This window comes from Solenopsis invicta, chromosome 10, assembly GCF_016802725.1.
Source record: "Solenopsis invicta isolate M01_SB chromosome 10, UNIL_Sinv_3.0, whole genome shotgun sequence".
Taxonomy (NCBI): Eukaryota; Metazoa; Arthropoda; class Insecta; order Hymenoptera; family Formicidae; genus Solenopsis; species Solenopsis invicta.
Window position 1 is genome coordinate 7,680,052 of NC_052673.1, and position 15,065 is coordinate 7,695,116.

General features: G+C 33.1%; 1 long non-coding RNA gene across 1 annotated transcript; it reads left to right on the forward strand.

The window, feature by feature from the left end:
* Positions 1 to 372: 372 nt before the first annotated feature.
* On the forward strand, positions 373 to 14,068 carry LOC113004133. The gene is made up of 4 exons (XR_003268874.2): positions 373 to 756; positions 1,363 to 1,652; positions 4,043 to 4,153; positions 13,232 to 14,068. It is a non-coding gene; the product is annotated as an uncharacterized LOC113004133 (long non-coding RNA).
* The last annotated feature ends 997 nt before the right edge of the window (positions 14,069 to 15,065 follow it).

A 15,065-nucleotide genomic window follows, 5' to 3' on the forward strand; every position in this document is an offset into this window, starting at 1 on the left:
GTCCAGCTATGCCGCAGCTTGCCGCCGCTCAACTTGCGCTTGTTTTTTGATTGATCATCGCGCCACCGTTGCTCACTGCGTACATGGAGTCTTAACTTACGGCTACGTTCCGTTTCACGCATAATACGCATGGCACATCATTTTATCCTTGTAATTCTCCAAATGTTAAACAAGGACAAAATGATACATCGTGCGCATCATGCGTGAAACGGAACGTAGGCTAAAGCAGGAAAGGTTTTTGTAGACCACTAAAAGTGTGCAGTATGTCTCAAATTCAATCCATGTCAAGTAGATGCCTGTTTGGGAGGCGTCCGTTGGTCAAGGGACGCCCGTTGGTCTGGGGGTGGGGGGGAGGCGCGGCGCGCCCGTCAAGGGCCGCGCAGTCGGAGCACCAAGAGCGCCGTGGCAATCGCTCGTTGACTACCGTAAAGAAAAAACCGTTTTCCGACTTTGCTTCGTTCACACCGCATCGCCTAGTGCTTGTCGCGATCCGACGCGGAGATACCCCGTCGTACTGTGCACCGTCAAGAGTGCCCGTAACTGTAATAGTTTCAGAAGGGTATTCACCGGTTCGCGCAGTTACAGTGGATTTTCTCATGTAAAAAAAAAGTAGATGCCTGTTTGCACGAGTGCGGATTTTTCTTTTGAGGGTTCTTCTTAGAGAAAATTGAATTTAATATGACATAACTTTTATAAACACTATCTTTTATTTAGCTTTTTTTACATTATAAAAACAATTCTATATCAAACAAAAAGGTAATTATTATATTATTCAAACAAGTATAATGTGCATTCAATGGACATTAAAACTTGCGTTGAAAAAATTAAATTTCTAAAGATTATTCTTGAAAATTTGAAATTGGAAAAAAATTATAATCAAAAAACTAATCTTACATAATACAATACAATAATCATAAGGATTTTGATTACATTTAATTAATACAATTATCTAAACATAGCCGTATTTAATTTACAGTACAGGATTATTTTTTCACAAAAGAGACTAAATTTTCAATAAGCAAAAACTTGGAGCTAGATTAAAAAAACAATGAAAAAAATTGAAACAGGAAAGAATGCGCACATACATTTGGCGTTTTTTCTTTGAAAAAAAATGATTTTGTACTGTTATCACGCGTTTTATAAAACATTATGTACATTTTTTGAGGTAAAATGCATGATTTTAACTTAGCATGATTGTAAAAAATTAATGATGAATCAACATGTGAATAAAAAAATGTATCACTACCACTTCTATCGTTTTCATTCATAATTTATTTTGCTATGAATGACTGAAAAATAAAATTATTAAACAGACTAATTTTGTAAATAATCGACTGATGAATTGTACTACACAAATGTAAGGTATAGGAGCAGAGAGCCGACGAGACGCGGGAGAAAGAGAAAGAAAGAGAGAAGTCGCTGTTTATTGAGCGCTCGAATAAGATCTTCTCAAGCGCGAAGATATATGACGGGATAATGAAAAGGAGGAGAGAGAGGTCAGGAACGAGCATGGTGGAAGAGATAACATATCTTCCACTGTGGGAACGAGAAACCCGAATTGAAGAATCGACCTATTTATATTCAAACTACGTTCTGAAGCGGACGACCAAGCTGCTTATGAGCAGCAATTGCTCTTGGAAAATCAAGATTAGGTAAGTTAATAAATTTTTTTAACTAAATAAAATTAAAATTAATAGCACATAAAATTTAGTTACGTTAAAAGTTATATGAATAAAAAATTAACTTAGTTAAAGTTACGTTAAGATTAAATTAACTTAAATTAAAATAAAAGTTAATTTTGAAAATTATTATTTATATAAAATTAGAATATTATCAAGAGATTGTTTATCAGATAGTAATATGTAACAACTTATTTTAAATAAATACGTAGTCTAATTAAAGACAGGTTTTATTTAACGTGAAGTAATTACAAAACAAATAATAAATAGCTATTATAGCTATTATAAATAGTTATTAAAATAATATTTATTCAATTTGAATAATATAATTTTTAAAAATAAAAAATTTAATTTTATTAAATTAAGAAAGGTATATAAATAAATATTTTTTAAAATTAATTTTTTAATTTATTTAAAAATATTATACTATTTTGTAAAGATTGCTTGAATCAAATATTTTATTGAAAATATTAAATTATTTATTGTTTATTTCTTTTGTATAAAATATAAATAATTTAAGAAAGAATCATATAATATATATTTCTTTAGTAATTTTTTCCGTAGAATCGATTAGCGCAATCAATTTTCTTCTACAATCAATCTTTAATAATTTGTTTATAACAATTAATTGCAAAATTGATTTTTGTAACGTGCTTTTTACGTCAATCATGTTTTTTCATACTCTGGTACTATTTCCATTTGTTGTTTTTTTTTTTTATTATCTTTACTGGTATAGCCATGGGCAGGAACAGGTTTTAATTATTTATTATAATTTATATTAAAAATATCTAATGCTAAATAATCAAAGGGCTAGCAAGAGCGTTCATGTGGTACTCAAGATGCAAGTTCCTTTCTGTTGAAATCAGCTTTATTTCAAATATAATCTTTTATTAACGCTATCATAAGCGTACGATTAGCTCAGTGTTAGCGTATTAGATTAATGAATGCATCCAGATGCGGGACGGCTCACTGAGAGCGTAAATATCAATTAAAGACGATTGGTTCTTACCTTTGGATCCAGCCAATGATCTTTAATTGCTACTTACGTTCTCATTGTCAGTAAGCAATCGCGCAGCTGAACGCTGAATCGTTTTTCGCCGAGCCATTTTTTTAAATTTGGAAACAAAAAAAAGTCACTGGGGGTCAAATCTGATCAATACGGAAAATGATGGCTCGGAAAACGATTCACGTCGAACGAGGAGGTCATCGTCCAAACAGATGCCTATTTTGAAGGCCTTTTGAAATCCTATTTTTTGGACGGCGTAAAAAAGTTGGAGAAACGCTGGGAAAAGTGTATTGAGCTAAAAGAAGATTATGTTAAAAAATATAAAAAAATCTACCCAAAATAATTGGTTTTTCTATCTTCTTCTGAAGACTTATTAAAAGAGGAATCCAGTATAAATAGCCGTTTCTTTTTTATTTAAAAAAAATATGGTAAAAGTTATTGAACGTAAACAAAGTATACGATAATATTTAAACTAATTAAAAAAATTTTTTGTTGTTGAAAAATTTCAAAATGGCGGCAAAACAGCTGCTCGAAGTTGGTTTCTTGAATTTGCGCCAGCCTACGCCGAGGTCACAAAATTAATGTGAAAAACAAAAATTTCAAAAAAATTTTGTTAGTTTATGTAAAAACGCCCAGCATATACCTAAATAATTAAAAAAAAAGTCATAAAATTACAAAAATGGCGACATAAATAAAAGAAGCACTTTAAACAATTGTTTATAATTATTGTTTAAAGCAAAATATTAATAATTTAATAAGTATATGCTGAGACCAGATAGTTGAAGAATGAGCATGTAAAATTTGAAGATAATCGGTCAAGTAGTTTTTGAGTTACATACGCCGGCGCGCAAAATTTAATGTTTTGAGAAAAAGACGTTTAAAGTTGTATACCCACGCACTCCAGCCGCTGAGGCCAACTCATTTTTCTTTAAAATTAACACAAAAGAAAGTCTTTTTTAACTTTTCAATGTTTTTTTTTTTATATTTTTGAAATAATTTCCTAACACTCTCAGCAAAAATTGAAACACGTGATCGCGTCTCAAGCCAAAGTCCGAGTTATATACCTACGCGCTCTGGTCGCTGAGGCCGACTCACCTTTCTTTGAAATTAACACAAAAAGAAGTTTCTTTTAACTTTCTAATGTTTTTTTTATATTTTTGATATAATTTCCTAACAATTTTAGCAAAAAACAGAAAACGTGAAAAAAATCGATTTTACACTAGGTTCCCCCCTTAAACGACTCTCGTATTCCCCCCGCTCATCTTGGACGAAGAATTTAACATGGGAAGACTAACTTTATTGAAAGAATTTTTTTTTTAATTATTAATTATTATTAATTAAAAAAATTTTGTTAAAGGTATTTCGAGCTGAAAGGAAGAAGGAAGAAGGAGAACAGAAGAAAATAAATAAAAGAAGACACAAAACATTATTATTCAGCCGGAATATAATACATATATTTTATAAATAGGTGCGTATATGACTAAACACATGAGTAGGTTAGTACCACTATGGGGAGACAACTGTGACGTCACGCCGTGCCCCCACTTTTCTTATTACGGCGCACAGCGTCACAGTTGTTTCCCCATAGTGATACTACTCGATGGTTTCTCCCCACCACCACCACTACAGATAGTTACCCATAGCAGCATTACTCATCTACTTATTAGTTTTTTATTTCTTATGTCTTATAGCTGTTTTAATAAAAATGTAAAAATTATTTTTTACTGCAAAAAGAAGATTGCACTACTCATCTACTGATTAGTTTTTATTTTCTATGTCTTATAGTTCTTTTAATAAAAATATAAAAATGTAAAAATTATTTTTTATTTACTGCAAAAAGGAGATTCAATTTTAACCTAATTTATGGGAGATTGATTTTAAATTAAACACGCTATTTAATATGTGTGTGTGTGTGTGTGTGTGTGTGTGTGTGTGTGTGTGTGTGTGTGTGTGTGTGTGTGTGTGTGTGTATGTGTATGTGCGTATGCGCGCGCGGGCGCGTGTGTGTATACATACATACATATATGTGTATATATATATATATATACACAGTGTGTCCCGTAAGGCTTCATAAATATTTCAGGGATTGAAAGAGGATGAAATTTTAAACTAAAAGTTCCTTTGCCTATTTTGGCTTAGATCATTATTTACCGACTTATTAACGGTTAAAGTTGATCAATCAGATTGCGCTCAGCCGAAGCGCCCAGAAGCATAGCGTGCCGTAGGGCTCCTCGCGCTTACTGTAAACATTCTCCCGATTAAAATGTTATTCTAATTCTTCATATTAATAAATAAATAAATCAATACATAAATCAATAAATCAATAAATAGGTAGGTGAATAATTAAATAAATAGGTAAATGAGTAAAAATAAATTGCAATTGAAAATTTATCTAATTTTTGAATATTTTTGATTCTTTTTATTATTGATTTATTTATTCGTTTGTTTAATTCAATTATTTAATCCATTTATTCATTAAGTTACTTAATTTCCATGGCTAACCTCGTAGCGATGGGGAAAAATTAACTACGAGATGTTTGTCATGGGTATAAAAGAAGATTATTGGAAAAAAACATTAACAAAATAAATTGTATAATAAATAGTTTGTTAAACATATTCTTCAAAAAAATGTTTTGACATGTATCACGCATGATTATTTTGTTTTATTGTTATAGAAACCGATAAAGCTATCCGTTTTTATTTAAAATTAGATTTATAAAAAACTATTTAATTTGTTTGAAGAGAAACTGTTTAACAAATTGCTGGTAAACAATTTATTTTGATTATTTTTTGTTAGCATCTTAATATTGACGTGTAACATACAATTCTACCTTTTTTTTTTACAATTCGATCACGTTATAAACGTACAATTAAAATTAAACGTACAATTAAAATTTACGAATACGTAATTATAATTAAATTCTCAATTGTCACTTTCATCTTTTCGTTACATAGTAAACAATGTTTTGTAAGATTTAACATACATATTTTATTATGTACCAAACAGTTAACCTAATTTTTTTTTGTTAATTGAATTCACGATACATACATATGTTAAAAAGTAACACAAATATTATGTAAAAAATTAACACAAAATAAATATAGCAATGACATAATTTGGAAACAAATTGTGGAAACACATTTCTTCAGTAAAATTAACATTAATAATGTCGACACGTGCCTTTTATTAATGTAGCTTAGAATTTACATTTCAAATCTACTGTTTGGTACATAATAAAATATGTATGTTAAATTTTACAAAAAATTGTTTACTGTGTAACGAAAAGATGAAAGTGACAATTGAGAATTTAATTAATTACGTATTCATAAATTTTAATTTTAATTGTATCTTTATAACGTGATCAAATTGTAAAAAAAAAGGTAGAATTGTATGTTACACGTCAATATTAAGATGTTAACAAAAAATAATCAAAATAAATTGTTTACAAGCAATTTGTTAAACAGTTTCTCTTCAAATAAATTAAACAGTTTTTTATAAATCTAATTTTAAATAAAAACGGATAGTTTTATCGGTTTCTAAAACAATAAAACAAAATAATCATGCGTGATACATGTCAAAACATTTTTTTGAAGAATATGTTTAACAAACTATTTATTATACAATTTATTTTGTTAATGGTTTTTTTCAATAATCTTCTTTTATACCCATGACAAACATCTCGTAGTTAAATTTTCCCCATTGCTACGAGGCTAGCCATGGAAATTAAGTAACTTAATGAACAAATGGATTAAATAATTGAATAAACAAACGAATAAATAAATAAATAATAAAAAGAATCAAAAATATTCAAAAATTAGATAAATTTTCAATTGCAATTTATTTTTACTCATTTACCTATTTGTTTAATTATTCACCTACCTATTTATTGATTTATTTATTTATTTATTTATATGAAGAATTAGAATAACATTTTAATCGGGAGAATGTTTACAGTAAGCGCGAGGAGCCCCACGGCACGCTACGCTTCTGGGCGCTTCGGCTGAGCGCAATCTGATTGATCAACTTTAACCGTTAATAAGTCGGTAAATAATGATCTGAGTCAAAATGGGCAAAGAAACTTTTAGTTCAAAATTTCATCCTCTTTCAATCCCTGAAATATTTATAAAGCATTACGGGACACCCTGTATATTTATTAGTTATATATTCTTAAAAATACAGTAATAACAAAAGTAACTTCATTAATTATAAACGTTTATTGCTTACATATAATATTATTTGAAATATACATCAATTCTTATAACTGTTAGGTGGTTACATATTTGTGCAGAATATAAGATATATTATTTTTGTGAATAACAACTTTGCGGACGCAATGACCCGTTTGAAATATCGCCTCTCGTAAATTGATTTTTTTTAGAAATATAATGCTGATGACGTTTTACATACAAATTATAATAGTCGCGAATTATTTTATCATTTCGTGATAAATTGTTCAAAAAAATATCACGAAGCTTATGCGTGCCAAACCCAGTACACATAAGCGTAAATATGACACAAAATTGTCCACACATGTCAGAATTGTCCACACACGTATTGCTTTGAAATTGTTAAGGGTTGTAGAGTACGATTTTGCAGTTTCTTCTAAGTTGTTTGAAATGTTGGGGGATGATGGGTGGCAACCCATAGCTGTCGAAATAGTGTCTTACGCCGTCCCTTCCGACGTATATAGCGACCCAGTGTGTCCCGGGTTTTGTATGATCATCGGTATTAGCAATAATAGCCGAAGGTTTACTCCACATAGCTTGTATCTCATCAGAGGCGTGAACGCCTATAGTATCGCACGGTATGTTTTGTAGAGCTGCTCGTAATTGGTGGGTATTCATAACCACCAAGAAATGACTGGAGAGATATCTTCTTCTTTTTTTTTGATATTATGATGGTTATCACGATTACACCAAGTCATAGAAAATGACCGTGCGGGAAGTGATGACGGTGATGTCAATGATAATAACGATGTAAAATCTAAAAGACCGTATTCTTTAAGCCATTTTCCAAGGAGTAATGCATTATTTAAAGCACATGTATATTCACGATTGTTTGTCTTACTTTTTTATGTTATGAATAAGGCAGGTCTGTTCTAAGCGAGGTAATTGATGAAATGGCGGACATTCTTTCTTTTCTTCTAGATTTATAACGTTTCTGCTGGTACGATGAAGAAATGCTGATTTATCAGCGTAAATATACGGTTGGTAAGCTGTGCAATCGTTCTTAAATGCCGCCGTAAATTTTTATATGGTGTGCCTCCTTCATACCACTCAATACCGTGGAAATTTTTACTAAGCCAATTATTTTGAGATTTTGAACGATCTGGTAGTTCAGTAAAAGAACACGGTTGCGCAATGATCCTATGAGCACAGTGAGTTGTGTTTATAGAGATAATTGCAACTTCTTTTGGAAAGAAAGATTCTTCAGCGTCTTTGAAACCTTGTATATTGACAACGATATCCATATTTATAAAAGTGCTTGTAAAAGAATTGTTATTTTGAATATAAGCTGTAGTACTATACACGACCAAAAACCGAGACAGACTGCCGGGTACATGAGTTCTTTGTTTCCACTCGAGGCGTGGTTGTTCCTGTAGTACCCGTCTTCATAGTGCAGTCATTTCGTCTCTCGCTCTCGTTTATTCCCCATAGTCTACAATTACCTGTCTAGAAGCATCGATTTCTAAAATATTATCATATTTGGCATAAATGATACAATTTACCGTAGTTTTTAACGCTTCTTCAAAATTCACATCAATTCTAACGTTTTCGTGTTTTATTAAATTCCAATGCGTATTGTTGTTTGCCGAAAAGTCCGATATGAAGTCAAATGCAAAAAGACAGTATCCATTTGGATAACTCTTACGAGAAATAGAATTGCCTTCATTTAGAAAATGTGTGCCTGTTCCAGAAAAGAGTGTGTGATAGGCATCCATATACAAGCCTTTTTTTGTAAAATCTGGTTGTAGCGGTTTACTAGGTATTTGTATGCCGTCAACGTATAAAGATAAATAATTAATTTTATAATGATGAAAATTAAAAGGATTAAGCATGCGATTTCCGTTGAATGCTCTATTATCAACAAAACCGATTATTAAACGTTTTGGTATCTGGCCGAGTATCACATTGTCGAGCGTTTCACCGTATATGCCGTTATGTATAGATATAGATTTTACTTCAACACGTGTAAGAGGGTACTTTGCCGTAGTTTTTGAAAGAGCTTTAGCGTAGACTAATAATATACCTGGTGAAATCTTTGAACGTCTGACAAGTAGCGTAGCATCGAGTATATGAACTTTGAAATCTCGTTCGGTTTGATCCATAAGTCAGAAAGCGTCTCTTGATCGTACTATTCTACGCCGTTTATCAGAAACCTTTCTTGATTGAAAACATCGCAATGTAAATGACCCATAAGGTTAATTTTCTTACCATTAGGTGTTAATGAACACCGTTTTAGAAAACCGGCATTTAAGATGAATGGTTGTACCATTTCACCACTTGTATCGCTATACCACAGCACACTTGTTAAATGAGAGTTTTTTGCAGCACAGCCATAATTAAGCAATGTTTCTATTATAAGCTCTGTAAGCGTACGCATTATTTGGGGTGATACAAGTTTTTGATTAAAAAATACATACTTGATTAAATAAAAAATGCATAAAATTATTGACGGGTCCTACCAACTTATCAACAGCATCTGCAGTCTCTCATTTTTTGGAATTTCTTTGGAAACGGTCGGTCTTATTTGAACACTGATACATAACATAGTAAGTAGTAAGTCGATGTATTTTTCTCCCTAGCCTAGTATAACAAATTCTATAGGCAAATCATCGGTTAGCGACGATATTGGCTTATAATATAACCATTGCAAGTTTTCAATTGCTTGCGTAGGTGGGACGATGAATAATTCCAATTCTGATTTGAGACACTCGCACAAATAAGCGTGTAAAAAGGCTATATCGTCATTTACTTTACATCAAATATGTTATTGAAAAATGTCAACTACAGTTTGTTTATTGTGAATAGAGGTCTTTTCCTTTTTTATCTTCTTCTTCTTCTTTTTCAACGTGTTTGTTTTAGTTTTCGGTGTTTTGTTACTGTAATTCTTTTTTTTTCTTTCGACGCCTTACAATATGATTGTTGTCGCAAATGTTAATTAAATGCTGTATATTTGACTTTCTTGGTGTTTTATAGCCCAAACCCTCCATGAAAATATTAATTTTTTTCTTCGGCTTTCCGTTTTAGATTCTCAGCTGAATCTTTCATACGGTTATTAAAAGCTTCTTTAAACGGTATATCTCTTTGAATTACATCACGAACTACATTCATACCAGAGCAAACAACTTCTTTACCGATGGCCCTTGCTCATTTTGATAAAAGGTAAAACACGTCGAAAGAGACCGCCAAGAAAACTACCGATTCTATGACCGCGTTGATTTGGGGTGCCTACATAGACGCGTTTGATGCCGCTTTGTTTACCGCTACCGTGTTAAATATCAAAATACGCATTGTAATATGTCATTTTTAGTCTAATCTCTTAAAATGTAATGTTACAGTCAATGTACCATATTCGAATAGTATAGGTTGTTCAAACTCGTCTTTTATATTAATCTCGATTGTTTTCAAAGCAGTGTGTATATATTAGCGGTATATATTTAGCCGTTGCAAAACTTTTATACTTAACCGAGCCATAAACATACGATTCTATATCTAGAAGTACTGTGCGAAGCAGAGGTGTTTACACATTACCTGTAATGTACAATTTGCATATATCGGTATGTACAAATAGCGTTGTAGGTAATGCTCTGATTATACTAGCTGATCTAGATGCTAGCCAAGACATTTCAACAGCCAATATATGACATTGAGTTTCATAACCGAATATTTGAGCCAGAGTCGGCGATAGGCAGAAACCGTGTTTTATAGTCATATATACAATCTGTACATGAACGTCGTACTGTGACATAATCGAACCTATTTAATGTAAAAATTAAATGTTTCCTCAGCAATGTTTTGTTTACTGTTTCGATAAGATCGTCAATTGTCTGATACAGTCCTTGTGGTACTATATGGTGTTCTAAGTCCGTCTTTATCGCTTCTTCTTCTTCAGGAAGTTCATTGATAAAATTTTTTATTTTCACCAAAGTCTTTTCATCTTGCGAAAAATGAAGAAACGTCATAGGTATTTAAATATCAGTTAAGAAGACACCTCACTTCCCTTAACATAATGATTGTGGTAGGCGTGTAATAAAATAAGTTGTTGTGTTATCTGGAAAATATGAAGAATTGTTGTTGCTATAGGTAAAACCACATAAAAATTATCCTTTATTATAATTTTTTAAATCGCTAGGGTTTATCCACTTATTAAAACTTTCCGAAAAACTGCGCCAGCTAACGAGGTTGCGTCTTGCACGACAGCGCCCTTACTACGAATTATTCTTTCGATCATAAGATCGGTCTTTGCATAATCTCGTCAGATCCTGCTCAATTCTTCTTTATAAAAAATGCCGTCGATATCTTCACCTTGAAGATCTCGTAAAAAATATACAGGTGGTTGCGGATGTGTAGAAATGCGTATTATAAGAAATATTTCTTTGCTCCAACCATTTTCATAACCTTTCGCGAACGCTGCTTTACCACTACTGATTCGTACCAGATCACCGATTTAGGAGCACGGGTACGTTTACTGTCATATCTACATGTGAGATTTGATTGAGCAAATCTCGCATTGTTCAATGTTACATCTTGCGGGACCATTTTAATACCTATAATACAAGCAATTAGGCATTAACAATGTTATTTAGTACATCGATATACCGCTTATTTCTTGCATAAATAAAATACCTCCATATACGCTTCTTTAATGTCCTGTTGAATTTCAACAACTGCAGCTTTTACATCTGAATTACGAGCCACTCAAAAACTACTTTTTGCATTTTTTAAAAAAAGCTGTGTGGCAGACCCCACAAATTCTTTACCACGATCTGTTTGTACAACAATAGGTCGTCTACCATTACTGCGGGCGAGTATATGTGTTAAACCCTTGGCAACACTAGTACTGGTTTTATCATGTAGTTTTTCAACCCAAGCAAATTTGCTTAAAACGTCAATAACAACAAGTAAATATGCGTAATTATCATTATAATTTTTAATTGCACGTAGATCTACGATATCTGCCTCCCATACATCATCGATATTATACAGATTGTAAAAACGTCTAAGATATTGGCAGCGTAAAGGCCTATGCAATGTATTTGCATTTTGACTTTCCAGCCAAGCAATTGTTTTGTCTTTGGGTATTGATTTTTTTGTTTCACGCAATAATTTTGGTGCTCCAGAAAAAAAGCAGCATGCATTGGTACATAATAAATTTTTTCTAGCTTCTTCATGTTCTATCACGGTGTTCTCTTTTTTCCTATGTGATGAACTTTCCACCTATCTGCGCTACCATAACACTTACTGTAGATATCGGTATTATCCGTAGGAAGCTCACTTGAATCAGACCGCACACGCGACAGTCCTGCAGTGTATGCCCGATGTGTTGTTAGACTTAAAGCGTATTGTTATCGACCGGTTCATTTAACCATAAATTTTGATTCCCTATAAATTCACATGGGACTTTTACACTGTGCATGAGTGTGACGAAACAATTTCTGCTGATCGGTTTTGCTATTTTTGTGGAGCGCATAACGTTGTTTATAAGGTCGACAATGTTAGACTCCTTTATTTTTACACCATCAATAAAAATAACACCATATTAATCCCAAGTTTGTCTGTCAGAAGCGTTAAAATTGACATTTTGATATAAATTAGCTTAAAAACAGTTATAAATCTTAAGAAATTTTAAAAAACAAAATTGGTCGATAGAAGAGTAGTAGAAGTAGTATTAGTAGTGGTAGTAAGTATTCTCTATGTGTAATCGTAAATTTATTAAAGCTCTAGCATTAAAAAGATTAAAGTAAAATAATAACATTGATCGTGCTGCTGTGGGCAGCTATCTGTGGTGGTAGTGGTGAGGAGAAACCGACGAGTAGTATTACTATGGGGAGACGCGTGTGACGCTGTGCGCCGTGATAAGAGAAGTGGGAGCACAGCACCAGTAACGTCAAGGCAGTCCCCCATAGTGGTACTAATCTACTAACATGTATTGTATATATAAATTGTATGCGTGATACACAAGGGCAGCAAAAGTTTATGTTAGTAACATAAAGAAAGGAACAAAAAAAAAAGAAAACTATTGCTCCTCAAGTAAATATATGTATTTGAAAGAAAATTACGCATATTTCGAAAAAGCTTTTTAGATAGCTTTTTTAGATCCTTAAAAAAGTATCTAGTCTATATCTTAAAACTCTGTATTATTCCTCAAAAATATTTACACTATTGAATTTTTGAACATAACGTTTATAGATGCAACTGATTTTTTCGTACGAAGTATACAGAAGGGAAGGCTGCCCACTAAGTATTTACGTCTAAAATGTGTCTTAAGTGATCCGAGTCTCTCAAAGTAGAGAGTAATGTGTGGTCTCTCCTTGCCTGATAGATGAACCACACACAGGCGTTCAAGACTCTTTTCAACCTGAGGTTTTGCTCACGCGTGATATTTGGACGTAGAATTCAAGAGGGAAGGAAGATCAGAAAAATCCGCGGGGACAGGAGAGTCCGAGGGACTAGGAAGAGAGGACGGAGGGGTGACAGGAACGATCCTGTACGTAAGGAAAGAGAGGACAGAGGGAGCGAGGGAAGGTGGCGGAGGAGAAGGTGGGTCGCGTTCTTCGATGATAAGAGGGGAAGATAAAAGTTACTGCGGGGATATTTCTAAAAACGGTGCCCATCTAGGAATCGGTTCCTGACACAAATTCTCGTGTCCCCCTGTCCTTAGAATTTCCTAGAGAAACACGAAAAGAGCGGTTTGTCTCTTGATGTTCTCCCAGAAGCAATTCGGGCGATGATAATGGGGTCGCAATTTTCTTGGGATATTGATTTTGATCACTAACAATAAACAATTAACAAATTAGAGGAATCCGGTAAGGGACTAAGAAATATAACTTACTAAACGAAAATGGTTAAAATTAAAAGTTACAATTTATTCTAACCTAACAAGAAAAATAAATAACTACAATGATAGATTGTGATTATTAAAATAATAATAAGTTATTTAGGAATAACATTTTTGTTCACAGAAAATATGTGTGATAAAAGAAAAAAAACCTTGCCTTGACATTAAATTTCCACTCGAAAATATTAGAAGTGTCTCCTTTATTATTCTATTGAGATACTTTAATTGAGGCAGTTGCTTACACTGGCTGGTGTCTCCAATTCTCCCAAAACCATTTCTAGTTCTTCGTGAAATTTTCCTAATGCTCGAGATAATTGCCCAAAAAGAAGAGTGTCCAACATATAGCAACTGCAGTTGTGTCGTCTCCTTGTTATTATTTTCATAATAGTTTACACATGTATAAACACATTATCAAATGATATAAAAAAAGCTTAAATTGAGATAATTAAAATATTTATTTTAATTATAATTTGTAGGGAGAGCCGGGGAAATGGGGACGGAATTATAGACGTCCCTGGGAGGGAGGAACCGGCGTATCGTGGGGAAACTAGTCAGGAAAGCAGGAAAGGGCAGCGAAGGGGCACCACAGGCTGACACAAGAGGTTTTACAGAACACAACGTTTATTATTAAACACATACATGTATATCGCGGTTACAGATGAGAGATAATAACTCGCGGTCGGCGGACATGACCGTCTCGGCGAGCGCGCGCGAAAAGACTCTGTATCCCGCTCGAACTTGCCAAGGTAGGACACCTGAGGCGCTGGCTCGCGAGGCGCAGCCAATGGCAGACGTTGACTACGATCAAGCCAATAGGCTTGGGTTAGGCTGTGGCGCCAAACATGGCGGAATACAAATATCTCAGGGAGGACATCAGCATTACTGCTGATACTTTACAGCTCGGCCATCCTGAAACTGTCGCTCGTCCCGAGTGACCTTTAAATAACTGCTTAGAAACTAGTTAAAACTAAAAGACGCTTAAATCTCCTTTTATTAACACTAATTGAGTATAATACTGGTTCAAATATTATAAAGATCGGATTTAGCTAATGACCAGAAAATAAAGTTCAAAGTACGTCTTAGATTAAGTATTACAAAATAATATTCTTGGATAATTTTTAGGTTATACTTAAGAAATGGAGAATGAATACTGACAATAGGTTTACTTTTCAAGATACTACCGGTTTTACCAATTTCATGCGGTCTGGGGAGAGAATGGAATTATATGGTTTTTGGCTGATCTCAAAACCGGGAATATCTTGAATTACATAGCGGTTCTTGTTCAAAACCTTCGTTACCATGTAGGGTCCTTTGTACG